Raw genomic sequence first — 12,904 nt, 5'->3', positions numbered from 1 at the left:
AGGCAGGACAGAGGCAGTTGGTACAAGAGAGTCAAGATTTCACCTACTCCGTCAGTTCTGTGTGACAGAGAACAGGTAGGAGATCCCACATCCGTTCAGTAGGGCTACACAAGATGAATCCTATCAATTCTGGGAACTGCTGAAGATCTGTGCACCTCAACTGGCCCTCCAGCTACAGACCTAAAGAATAGGACAGTGAGCAAAACCAATGGCAATCCATACTTCCTCTCCGTTAGCACACACCAAGTCTCCAGAGAGCTCCACTTGCTTAAAGGTAAATAAAGTGAGGGGGTGAGGGAACCCTCATGGGATCTACAGAAAAACAATGTTACACACAGGAAAAGGAGCATTACCCAGAAGACTAAAATAAAGAACACACCTCTGAAGAAGATTTGCTATAGAAACCAGAAGAAAATTTTAGGAAATTGACATCTATAATATAAAAAAAAACAACATTATGTGGTCCTATGAAGTTGAAACTGAAAACTATATGGAAAACAAGCTGAGATAAACTGATACCAGGATAAGCTTCAAAGACTGCTACTTGGGATGACATTTTAATTTCCAACGAAAACGTGATAGGGAGAGCTTCTTTGTTTATGCTAAGCCTCACTGTCATTCTTTTAAAATAAACAGTGAGATAGAACTTTCAGGACACAGATAGAGAAGTTCATTTAAGAAGTGGAGTTTTTAAAAATAGTTCCTTAGAAACAACATTAAACAATAGTCAGTTATTATCCACCCGGGTTTCAACCCCTTGCTTGTGAGAGTTCTTCCTTTATCAAATGTCTGAGCAAAAGAACACTACACACCCAATGGGGAAAGATAGTATTCTGAAACTTTATTTTTTTAGCAGAAATTATGGGAATGTTAAAATCTAATAATAACTTTATTATCTCATTTGAGATAATTTCATTGATCAAGTTACATTTCATTATCCAAGTTAGTCTCTTTTTTTGTAGCATCAATAAACAACTAAGAAAGTAAAATCCAGGGCGGTTCTCATAGGCATTTTGCAAGAATTTTGTGAGAATATTTTAGAAAAGATACATGATGGTTTCCGAATCTGTATTATTACAGTAATTTCAGCTGCTGTACAAATACACCCAGCACTTGTATATTGGAAGAAATAGAATACAAGTTGATCTGTCACTGACAAAATAACCCAAGAGCAGCTCTTCACCATTGGGCATCCAGGGAAAGCAAAGTTCTGCCATCTTCATCACGTGGCCTCCAAGGTTGTTGTTGTCATCTCCTGGCCCTCAGCTAGAATGGGGGCAAAGAGAATGGAGGAGAGCTCATTGAATGCTGTTCTGGGGAAGTCTTGTAAGTCACAGACATCACTCAGATTCCCATTCCACTGACTAGAACTCAATTACTGGGTAAATATCAAGGGGCTTCGGGACTATGAAGAACAATGTTGGTCTCCCAGGAAACATGGAAAGGAAGCTGATTTTGATTTTTTAAAATTTCCAAGAAGATAAAATTATTAAACAACAATTAAGAGCCATATATCGGAAGCAATAAATGAGTTGAATTGACGTGGCAGAAAAATCAAACAAGTAATTATGGATGGAAACCTTGAGAAACACTTTCAAGCTGCCAAGAAAGAGAACAAGAATTGAAACTATCATATTTTAGCTATTGTAAGACACCCATTTTTCCACATGTTAACACTTTGGAAATCAAGATAAGCCTTACAGTCAGTGGCATCTCACAATCACTGTGGACCAGAGAGCTGTCCTGGTGGGTTGTCAAGCCTGAGCATGGGGAACCTGGGCTCAGCTGTTCATGTTGTAAGCGATTACATGTGAGCTTAATTGCCATTGCAAACATCTTTTAAAAGATTACATGTGATTTGGCATTGAAACAAGAAGCTCTGTGTATGCAGAAAGGCGTGGAATTCAAGCAGCGGGATGCAATTTTTTATTATTGACACAAATATCTGTTATTGGAGAATGACTGAATTTTTATTTTATTTTTTAGAAAAAAAGAAAACAAGTGCTTTACAGATCCCAAGAAAGGAAAAAGAAGTTATACTTAAGTAGAAGTTGTGTTATGTTTTGTAACTGATATGTGTGCAAAAAGGATTGCTTGTCACATGCCAAACAATGCAGTTGATAGCAGGAGAAACTGCCAAATCTCTCAAAATAGATACATTTAAAACAAGAAAGAAGCTGGTGTGATCAACTTACCAATTTCACAGGACTCTACTCATGGCACGATAGCATAGTTTAATTAGCAGCATTTTTCTTACTTGGTTACACATAAAACAATAGTGCTTCTTACATATAATCAATACTGTCTTAGATTCACTAAAATACAGTAATTTAAAAAGATGACAGCTATGAAAGACAAGGACTAGAGATCCAGTGTAAGAATTATGTTTCTGAAGAAGAATCCAGAATGATCAAAAGAGAAGCAATCACTGAAGTTAAATTAAAGAAAACTTTCCAAAAAGGGATGGGCAGAAGGGAATTTGAAGTGAATGAAATGGGTTCACTAATGAGTTCCAGGTAAACATAACTAAGAAGGACACATACCCAGAAATATCTTCACAGGTTTTTAGATTATAAATAAATAATGTGTTTTATGTATATATCCAGACCAAAAGAAATAAAGGAGATGGATTATCTATAAATGGATAAAAAACAGGCTGACCTTGGTCTTTTCCTCTACAACCATAGAGCAATATATGCAGACTTTTCACATGGAAAAGATTTAGACTCAAGTATTTTACTAACAGGTAAGTTTTAGTTTTTGAGAGGAGACAGCAGAAGGAGCTCAAGCTGGCTGGTGTGGCTCAGCGGTTGAGCATCGACCTATGAACCAGGAGGCCACGGTTCCTGGCCAGAGCACATTGCCAGGATGCAGGCTCGATCCCCAGTGTGGGACCTGTGTGGGGCCTGCAGGAGGCAGCCAATCAATGATTCTCTCTCATCATTAATGTTTCTATCTCTCTCTCTCTCTCTCCCTCTCCCTTCCTCTCTGAAAACAATAAAAATATTTTTATTTTTATTTTTTTTTAAAAGAGCTCAAAATGTCTGCCACTCTTGTATTCTTCATTTAAAAATATATTCAACTGCCCAAGTGATTATTTAAAATTAGATCTCAAAATGGGGAAACTCAAAATATCAAAGGACTAGCAGTGAGCCCTGAAACCAATTAGACACAGAGAAAGGTATAAAATAATTGTTTAAATTGTTTAATAGTTAAAAAGACAAAATGTGTTAAAAAAAAAAAAAAAAAAAAGAACCAGGAGACATACAACATCAAAAAAATAACTTAATAATAACCCAGATCCCAAACCCATATACTAGACAACTTTCAGATAAGAAGGAAAAAAGAGGGAAATAAAAGTATACAAAAGTCTTCATTCCACACAGTTTTGAACCTAAAAACACCATTTTATTCTTGACTTTACCAATTAGAGAAATATGGACAGGTGTTCACAAACATTTTTTTTAGAAATCCATTACAGCCCTGGCCAGTGCGGCTCAGTTGGTAGAGCATCATCCCATACACCAAAAAGATACCGGTCCCATTCCCAGTCCGGGCACAGGCTGGGGTTCAATCCCCTCAGGTGGTTGGTGAGCAGGAGGCAGCAGATCAGTGTTCTGCTCTCACATCAGTGCTTCTCTATGTGTGTCCCTCTCCCTTTCTCTCTCTCTAAAAATCAATAAAAAATATTTTTTAAAGTAAAGAAACCCATTACACATGAGAGTAGGGGGGCTGACTTTAAAAAGATAAACAGAACTTCACCCCTGTCTCGAGGCATTCATTTTTTTAATAACTCTTTATTGTTGAAAGTATTACATATGTCTCCTTTTCCCCCCACTGACCCCCTCCAGCTGTCTCAAGGTATTTAGTGTGAAGACCTATAGCCAACACACAGGATAGCTTTTAGTTTGTTACAAGAATAAACAAATGTTAAATTCCTGGGAGAAGTCTTCAGATTACGTTTGGACCTTACTGCATACGAGTATTTTCTATTCCTTGGTGTAAGATCCCTACAGTCTGGAAGGAAAGGATGCAGAGTTCTTGTTTACAGACTGGCCTTGTTCAACAGCATCCCTGGTGTCACCAAGAAAGAAAGACACAAAAATTCATATCACAGGGACGCTCTCCGCAGTAACTGTCATTAATCACACAGCACTTGGACTCGAAGTCAGTGCATATACCAGGTGTTTTCCATCCACTGTTTAACATTCACACAAGTAGCTACCGTTTTCCCATTTTTACAGATGAGAAAACAGGCTCCGAAGTAGTGTTTTCCACAATTACACAGCCAGTAACCACCCGGGTGGCAGGGAGGATCTCCATGCCAGGAATGCCTGACTCAAAAGTTTATCACGCCATACCACGTCCCTAATTCAAAGAGAGAACGTAGAAGGCAAGGGGGTAAATTTTATAACTTATTTAAGTATTAATACTCTTGTCTACATATATAAAAGCCTAAGCAACCATTAGGACCCGTGGACCAGTCCCTATGACAATGCACTGACCACCAGGGAGCAGAGGCTTAATGCAGGAGCTGCCCCCTGGTGGTCAGTGCACTCCCACAGCCAGCCTCCCACAGTCCCTCCCGGTCCCTCCTCCCCCACCCACCGCTGCTGACTGCCTCCCCTTCCCGCCCCCTCCCCCGGCCCCATCCCCCCCCCCCCACCCATCCCATCCTCCCCATAGGCACATGGCAGTCCAGGCCAAGGGACCCCACCCATGCACTAGGCCTCTAGTCCTATATAATAAAGAGCTAATATGCTAATTAGACCGAACAGCAGAATGACCAGATGACTTTCCAGATGAATCCGGGGCTGCGAGGGGCTGCGAGGGCCAAGCCCCTTGCATGAATTTCATGCATCGAGCCTCTAGTATAATAATAACAGTGCTGCAGTGCACTGAACAGCCCCTCCGTAGTCCTCCCTAGAACAGTCACAGCTGGCTGGCTGCTTTTTCCCTAAGGCGGCCGTCTGAGACATTCCCCAGGAGGGCCCTGGTCCCCCAGGCTCCATCAGCAAGCACCAATTAATGTGCTTTCCGTGCTCTGTGTTTCTTGAGCTACCTACCCTTTCTCTTGCCAGAAAGGAAGATTAGATTAAGTCATTGATTTACTCTACAGAGTTTAAGTCCTAATGCATTGCTCCTTCCCAGGGCCTTGAAGAGGGGACAGTACTTAAGGCAAATGAAAGCAGGTGGGGGTGGAAGAGGCATAGAGGGGATACATGGTGATGGAAAAAATTAAATTAAATTTAAAAAAATATAACACCACCCACCCCCCAAAAAAGACAAAAGAACGCATCTTCAATAGAATTTCAGACACCACCAAGGGAGCTATTTTTAATCCCCGCACCCTCACCCACCAACCAAAAAATAAAAACTAACTCTCCACATCGCACCACATTGAGACCATGGTTCCGGTGGGTACCGAAGGCCTCGGCTCGGCTGGGTGTTACCGAGCTCAGCGTCTTGCTCCCCCAAAATCGTGTGCAGAGAACAAACCGGGCGTAGCTCGCCAAGGAGACGGCCCAACCCCCAGACCAGCCCATCCCTGGGCGGTGTCGGAGCGTCCCTAGAGCCCCTGGGTGTCTGTCGCGCTCCGCGGCTCCTCCCTCGGGGTCCCCGCCCCCCACCAGCCTCTGAGCCGGTCCGAGCCGCCCTGCACCCCCGCCCGCCCGGGCTCGGGGCTGCCGGCGGGCCGCTGCTGCCACCTCTCGGCCGCCGCTTCGGCTGCACTCAGTCGTCTCCCACGCCCACCTCGCGCCCCGCCCCAAGCCCTCCCCAGGCGGCTGGGGGTCTGTGGGCTTTTGGCCGGGGGAGGTACGCGATCACAGGGCCCGGGCAGGGGTGCGGGTGACCCTCCCCGCGCCGGGGCTTCCTTCCGGGCCACTCCCGCTGCGCACCCCGAATGGACGTGGGCACGAGTGCGGCGGCAGGTGCCCGCGCCCCTTACCCACTTGGAGATCCCGAAACGCACAGTTCCCGGACCACAGCCTGTCCCGCCCCCCCTCCCCTGCTATCCCCGGGTTAACAACCGGGCCCCCCAAATCTGGGCCATCCTGGCCGCCTAAAGGAATGAGAGTTAGAGCAGAGATTTTTAAACTCAGATTCCTTTGTCAGACCCACTGAATTAGAATCTCCAGGGGGAGACAGGAAGCTGATTTGCAAAGTTCCCCAGGTGACGCTCAGGTCAGGCAGGCGGGACCACCAGTTAGAAAATCTGCAGAATCCGCAGCGTTACCCGCGCGCACACAGACGCTCCTGAGTCTGTAAAGACAAACACCCAGAGTGGGCCCAGCGCTTGGAAATGAAAGATTTCACCGGGAATGATTTCACCCGGAGCTCATCCCCAGCCCACCGAGGGTTCCCAGCCTGCTCCTCTCAGAGTGCCTTAGGGGCTCCGGAATTCTTGTCACAGCCTCCTGGGCCAAAAGAAATATCTACCGGTTCTGTTCATTAAAGCCCAAGTAATGTAACAAGCATTTAGGTCCTAATAACTGAGTGACTATTACAAAAAAATAATACATATAAATGGGGGAGGGGGATATTTCTAATTTATTCTTAAATAACCACAACTACTTACTAATGGGAAGTGTGTGCTGGTTGGATACTGCACAGCATCTCAAACCTGGGACTCAGAGTAGACACCACCACCCTCATTTCCTATTGTATATTGATTTTCCCAAGTACCTGATGTTTATTACAGGTACTTGTTTATTACAGGTACCTGATGTTTATTACAGCGACCGAACAAAGCCAGCTTCCCACAGATATGATGTCATCAGAAAGCACGGTCGGCAATCTAATGGTGAAAATGCGGACTATCCCCAGCGAGTTATAGTCTGCTTAGAGTCGGACAGATGTCAAGAGTGGCTTAAACATTTAATACATCCCGTGGCGCCCTGTGAATTCACTGCGGGCCCGGGACCCCTCAGCACAGAGGTTGAGAAAATGCTTAGCAATAAGTAGCAATCAATAACTGTTGATGGATGGATGAATGCAGCCGCTACCAGAGAACTAAAGGTATGAAGAATGAGCTTTACATGTTAGTCCCTTTGCTTCTCTCAACAGCTGTTTAAAAATAGATATGATTAACCTCATTTCATGGGTGAGGAAATCAAAATTCAGAGAAGCTAAGCATTCAGGACTGCACACCTGGTGATGGCAGGGCTAAGGTTTAAATTCCGGTCCGGCTGACCCCAAGGCTGCTTTTCGGAAAACCTCTGTGCCTTCCACGGACTTTCATTATCTGCTCAGGAGGCTGAGGCCAGCAGCAACCAGGAAACAGAGCCTGCGGGCTGATTCCCAGTCTTAGAAGAGGAAATGGCCAGATTGGAATTCACTTTCTGGAGGCCCCGCGGCCCACCTCCAGCAGAACCAGCAGCGGTGTCCTCCCTGGGAAGGCCCTGCCTCCCGGACGCCTCCAGCCAGGCACAGAGGGGCCTCCTGAGACATGTCTTCTGGCCTGGCCTGGCCTGTGCCAGCTGTAAACTTAATGACACCTCTCACTGCCAAGTCCCTGCTGATCGCCCCAACGGGTAGGATCACACACACACAGGCTGCCCACCACCTCCTGCTCTCAGCACTGCACTGGGTATTAAGGGGCCCACGTTTCACAGTCCTCCAATGAAGCAGGGGTTCTCACCTGCAGCCCCAGGGAGTTTTAGGTTGCCATGACGCCCGGGAGGAACTCTGAAGGGGTCACACAGGTCAGACTTTGGGTGGCTGGACACTGAGTTTGAGACCCTCATATGAAGGAGAGGGCCCTTCTCCTTCATTTGAATTTGGGCCATGAAGTCAAGGGACCTGTGCTTTGTCATTGTCCCCTCTTCATATGGCTTGCCTTTAGGCCTTACCTTAACCTGGTGGGTCAGGCAGAAAAACCATCCGCCTGTCCTCGCTCCATCTTTGCACTCCCTTTGCCTGGCCCAGCGAACCCCTGCTCATTCTCTAAGCCTCAAGTCCCTTGGTTCCTCCTCCCTAGCCCCAGAGTCGGGGCTGGGTACGTCTCCTCTGTGCACATACAACAGGATTCTGCTTCTCACCACACACTGCATGATAATTATATGTGTGGGTGTCTCCCCAACCAGACTGGGAGCTGCTTTGAGGTGGGAGCCATGACTTATTTCACTGCTGTCCCTTCAGCACCACGCCTGACACATAGTAGGAGTTTACTAAATCTTTGTGATGAATGAGTTCCTGAATTGCCAGGCCACGTGTCCTAACATTTGGTTGGGAAGACACAGTCACCATAATTCTAGTCTCTGTGCTGTCAGCATCCAGAGGATCCTGAAAAAGACCTTGGAGGTCACCTAGCCCAATGTGCATCCTGAGGGCCCTGCCCTGGTCAGGTGGCCTGCTAAAATCACAGCCCGCAAGAGAACGGTCCTGGGAAAGACTTGCCCACAGGCTACTGTCACTTCTTCAGCTCTGAGCCTGCGAGACTGTTTAGAAGAAACTGTTCAGACTCAGCTTCACTATCTCTGCCCTGGGGCCCGGGAATCCCTGAGCTCTGCATCGGTCCGGGATTGCTCCCTCCTGGCTGTGACAGCACCTCCACATGCAGCAGCCACCCCAGCCTCCCGACAGCAACTCGCCTTCCTCAAAAATTACTGACATGAGGAAACAGCAGCACGTAGGAACAAAGGAGGCGCTCTCCATGGCAAAGTTTCATGTTTAATTTCTTGAGGAGACTCCATACTGTCTTCCATAGTGGCTGCACCAGTCTGCATTCCCACCAGCAGTGCATGTGGGTTCCCTTTTCTCCACAACCTCGCCAGCACCTGTCGTTGGTTGATTTGTTGATGATAGCCATTCTGACAGGTGTGAGATGGTACCTCATTGTCGTTTTGATTTGCATCTCTCAGATGATCAGTGACAGCATTTTTTCATATGTCTCTTGGCCTTCTGTATGTCCTCTTTAGAGAAGTGTCTATTTAGGCCCTTTGTCCATTTTTTGATTGAACTGTTTGTTTTCCTTTTGATAAGTTGTATGAGTTCCTTATATATTTTGGAGATTAACCCCTTATTGGATGTGTCATTGGCAAATATGTTCTCCCATGTAGTGCGGTCTCTAGTTGTTTTGTTGATGGGTTTTTTGTTGTTGTTTGTTTTTGTTTTGTTTTGTTGCTGTGCAGAAGCTTTTTTATTTTGATATAGTCCCATTTGTTTATTTTCTCCTTCGTTTGCATTGTCCTAGGAGATGTAACTTTCTTTTCAATGAAGGTTAAAATTTCGGGGTCAATCCCCCCAAAGTTTCCTTTCACATGCAGATGTTCTAGCTTCATGAGAGAGTCTGCACGGTCTGGCCCCACCGTTCTCTCTGGCCACCACCAGGCACTTTGTCACATTCAACCCTTCCCTCATCCCATCCACCTCCCAACCTTTGCACAGCTAGCTGTCTCCTGCCTGGCATTCCCTTCTTCGCATGCCTATTCATCTTCACAACTCAGTCCAAACAGCCTCTGGGGAGTGTTCCCTGTCCTAAAGCACCCTGCTCTGTGCCCACTCCCAGGCCTGGCCAACTCCAGGCGGTGCTCAAAATGCTTCTTGACTGGAAGAATGGGTGGAGAGGCACCAGGAGCAAGTTCCTTTGAGGGCTTCCAAAATCTGTCTTCTCCTTCGAGAGGAACAGCTGTGGCTGGGCACTGGCTGCCAGGAAGGGCCTCATTCCTCAGTGCCCCTTGCTTCCAGGGGACTCCGTTTTCATCGCTGGGAAATGAGCAGAAGTGGCCTCTGTCACCTAAGTGCCCGCATATTCTTTCCGGGCCCCACTTAGTCGGCGGTTTGATGCCGGGGCGGTGCTGGGACCCGCTTGCCCTTGTGGACAAATGAGCTCAGCTACTCACCACACTGCTGAATGAGAGAAACAAACCTCCTTCCGGGCCCCGCCCGCCATGAGGTTCTTTAAGCCGCTGTATTCTTAGGTGTTTGTCTTACAACAGCTTTGCCTCTCACCCGCACTAGTAACAGGAGCAGGCAATTTCCTGGCCTGAGTCATATCTGGTTTCTGCTCACAACAGTGATATCCTCCAGGGATCAGCTCACTGTGGCGTGGTGGGTAAGCGCGTGCTGAGCAGGCCCAGGGAACAACTAGCTGCCTCCTCACTGCCCCCACCACCTACCCTAAGAGACACGCATGGCATCTCTCTCTCTTCCAACAGTTATCCACCTCTTTCTCCTTCCCCTGCTTCACCTTTTCCTGCCCCTCTGAGGCACAACAGAGGATCCAATGGGAATCACGCTCTCAGTAGCCACACTAACCAGCTGGGTGCTGAGCGAGCCACCTGCCTCCTCCGGCTTCCCCTCCCTCCCCAGGAGGAAGGGCTGATTGCTGAGGGCTTCTCGGCCCTGGCTGTCATTAGCATCACCAGGGAGCTTTTAAAAATTGAGATGCTCGGTAGGTCCCATGCCAAACCTGAAACCAAACTTCTGTGGGTAGGACATCTCTAACTGAGCGTTGAACTCAGTCTTCAGATTGACGTCATCCCAACCAAAGCCACCTGGTTCGGGTCACAGTCCAGGCCAGACTTCCGTGGACTCTGTGTCTCACTGATAATAGCCCGACACCTGGGACAGCAGCGGGTGTCACACGTAGCAGATTCTCACTTTTCCTTCTGAGAGGTCACTGTCATTTTGGATAAAACTCCATGCACCTGCATTTGATTTCAGAATACACAAATGGAACTTTCTCTAAGGAGAGGGGGGAAAGTAGTTCAGTTGCTGTGGGGTCTCCAAAGATTGGTGCAGCAGAAAGAGCATGGCCTCCAATCCCAGCTCTGCCTTCTCTTGCTGTGTGGCCTGGGAAAGGGACTTACTGGCCCCACCTCTGGCCACTATAACCACAAAGCAAAGAGCACCTCTTGGAGCAATGCACACGTCGCACTTGCAGCAGCCCTGGCTGCGCCTCTGAGCCCGTGTCCTTCGGTGTAACATGGAAGTAACGATAGTCACAACACAGATTTGATGCAAAATTGCGAATACTGTATGTCAAACAGTATACGTAGCACCTAGCATGTGGGAAGTTCTCAACAAATGCTCATCTTCTTCCGCTCTCCCCCCGAAAGTTTTCCATATTCCCAAACCCATGCATTTATGTCCCCTGAGTGGGAGAGCCACTATTCCACGGCCACATGCAGTCTTGCAAGGACACCTCTCGAGCTGGCAGGCTGAGAGGCAGCTGAGGCAGCAAGCTCTGTGCTGCACCGCTCCCGAGGGCTCCTCTCCCTCCGAGGCATCACAGGTCTGTCCGGTTGCTATGTCAGTTTTCTGGAAAATGCCAATGAAGTGTCTTGAGAAAATGGTACCTTTTTCTAAATTCGATCAAATTTGTTCTATCAACCAGCAGCAGGGTGCCACCCCCAACCCCGATCTCCCCTGACCTAAGGTGACATAGTCCCCCATCAGCAACCAGTCAACCAGCCCACAAGGTAATTCCTAGCGGTGCCACCCCAGGGACACACACACCATTCTCTGTGTCCCCCTGCCCCCCGGCCCTCAACACTGGCCACACAATGGGAATGGGAACGAGCAGGACAGATGGAAAGGATGGATCCCACCAAGAGATGTCCTGAAGCTTCCATTCTGTGGGAGCTGCCAGCCCCCTGCACTGCAGACCAAAGCACCCAGCTCCCCGCAAGGCTCCACTCACAGCCACTACCCAGGAGCTTCCAGTGGGACAGCCCTATGGTGAGCCACACTCCCCTGCCCTTCCAATGGGAGCTGCCTGCCCTGGGCCTGTGCTCTCTCCCCTGCCCAGATGACTGCAACAGGAAGCAGACCCCAAAGGGCCAATTCACTGGCTGGCCAGAGACTGTTAATGTGGCCTAACATTTTTTTAAAAAGGAGGTGGGGGTGGTGTTCGATTTCTGTCTCAGGAAACAGAACTGGGAAATGCCACTCACAACAAATAAGGCAGTTGGTGGCAGGCGCCAACGCTGATATGTCTTGAGGTGAAGAGAGTCGAGAGGTGCCAGAGGGACCACAATGAGCTAAGGATAAATCTAAATTATGAATCAGCAGAAGCTGTGACAGAGAGAAAAGGCAAATGGGAATTCCAGGCAAGGGAGCTGGTCAGCAGCAAGCAGAGAATGGGGACCTGCAGGGAGAAGGCGGGTACCTTGTTGGGGACAACCAGACAAGATCTGGGCTCCTGCTCCAGTGTGACCTCTGTGGGCGTTCTTTCTCCCGGTTGTGCCACTTCCTCCTAACTTCCCTCCACTGGTCTGAAAAAGTCTGTTTACTGCAACTGAAAGAACGCCACTCAATCGGTTAGCAAGTAGAGACGGACAGAGAAAATAATAAAAGGAGCCAATTAATAAGGGAACCACCTAAAAGAACAACTATCCTGGCGTTTCTGGGAACAAGACGAATTGACATGTGTATAACCATTTGCACATTTTAGCTTGGAAAACTTATGAGAAACATGGAAATTGAAGCCAAGCTCGCTCGCTCGCACTCTCGCTCTCTCTCTCTCTCTCTCTCTCTCTCACCATTCACCACTGCAAAACCAATTCATTTTAATCAGAAAGCCAGATGGGGAGCTTTGCAATTTACAGCTCTCCCACCTACTTCTCAGTGGAGCTTCTTTTTTCTTTTTTTCTTTCTTAATTTATTGGGGTGACCTTCTTGAGCTGTAATGAAATTCTGGAGCAAAGAGCTCGGGAAGGGAGAAAAACATCTTGAAATATACCCTTGTTGCCACTAGAGGGAGATGCTTCCGTGTGAAACTTGCAGCACCCGGTAACCTACCAGGGAGAATTCTTAAGCTGAGACCAGAAGATGTGAAGGGACCTGTTCCTCTTCTTCCGCTTAGAGACCTGAGGAGGCAGCACCCTCTCAGGAACCAAATGGAGTCCTTCTCCACCCTGATCAAAATAAAGCCGTGTTTACAAAGTTCTCGTGATAT

The 12,904-nt window shown here is 47.5% G+C and overlaps 1 long non-coding RNA gene across 4 annotated transcripts in view; it reads right to left on the bottom strand.

Annotated features, from left to right (window-relative positions):
* Nucleotides 1-468: 468 nt before the first annotated feature.
* The window catches only part of LOC118664364, a 37,274-nt gene continuing 24,838 nt past the window's right edge, over nt 469-12,904 (bottom strand). Inside the window, exons 2-4 of one of the 4 annotated variants that reach the window (XR_004970307.1) lie at nt 12,748-12,863; nt 12,116-12,244; nt 469-1,266 (exon numbers count right to left, since the gene is read on the bottom strand). This is a non-coding gene — a long non-coding RNA (uncharacterized LOC118664364). Of the gene's footprint in view, nt 1,267-9,082; nt 11,266-12,115; nt 12,245-12,747; nt 12,864-12,904 lie in introns of those variants that run through there. The other 3 variants (XR_004970306.1, XR_004970308.1, XR_004970305.1) reach the window with 3 other exon arrangements.

Source organism: Myotis myotis, unplaced genomic scaffold, assembly GCF_014108235.1.
Source record: "Myotis myotis isolate mMyoMyo1 unplaced genomic scaffold, mMyoMyo1.p scaffold_m19_p_10, whole genome shotgun sequence".
Classification (NCBI taxonomy): Eukaryota; Metazoa; Chordata; class Mammalia; order Chiroptera; family Vespertilionidae; genus Myotis; species Myotis myotis.
Note: the sequence above shows the minus strand (reverse complement) of the source record. Positions and strands in the feature narration are given on the sequence as shown.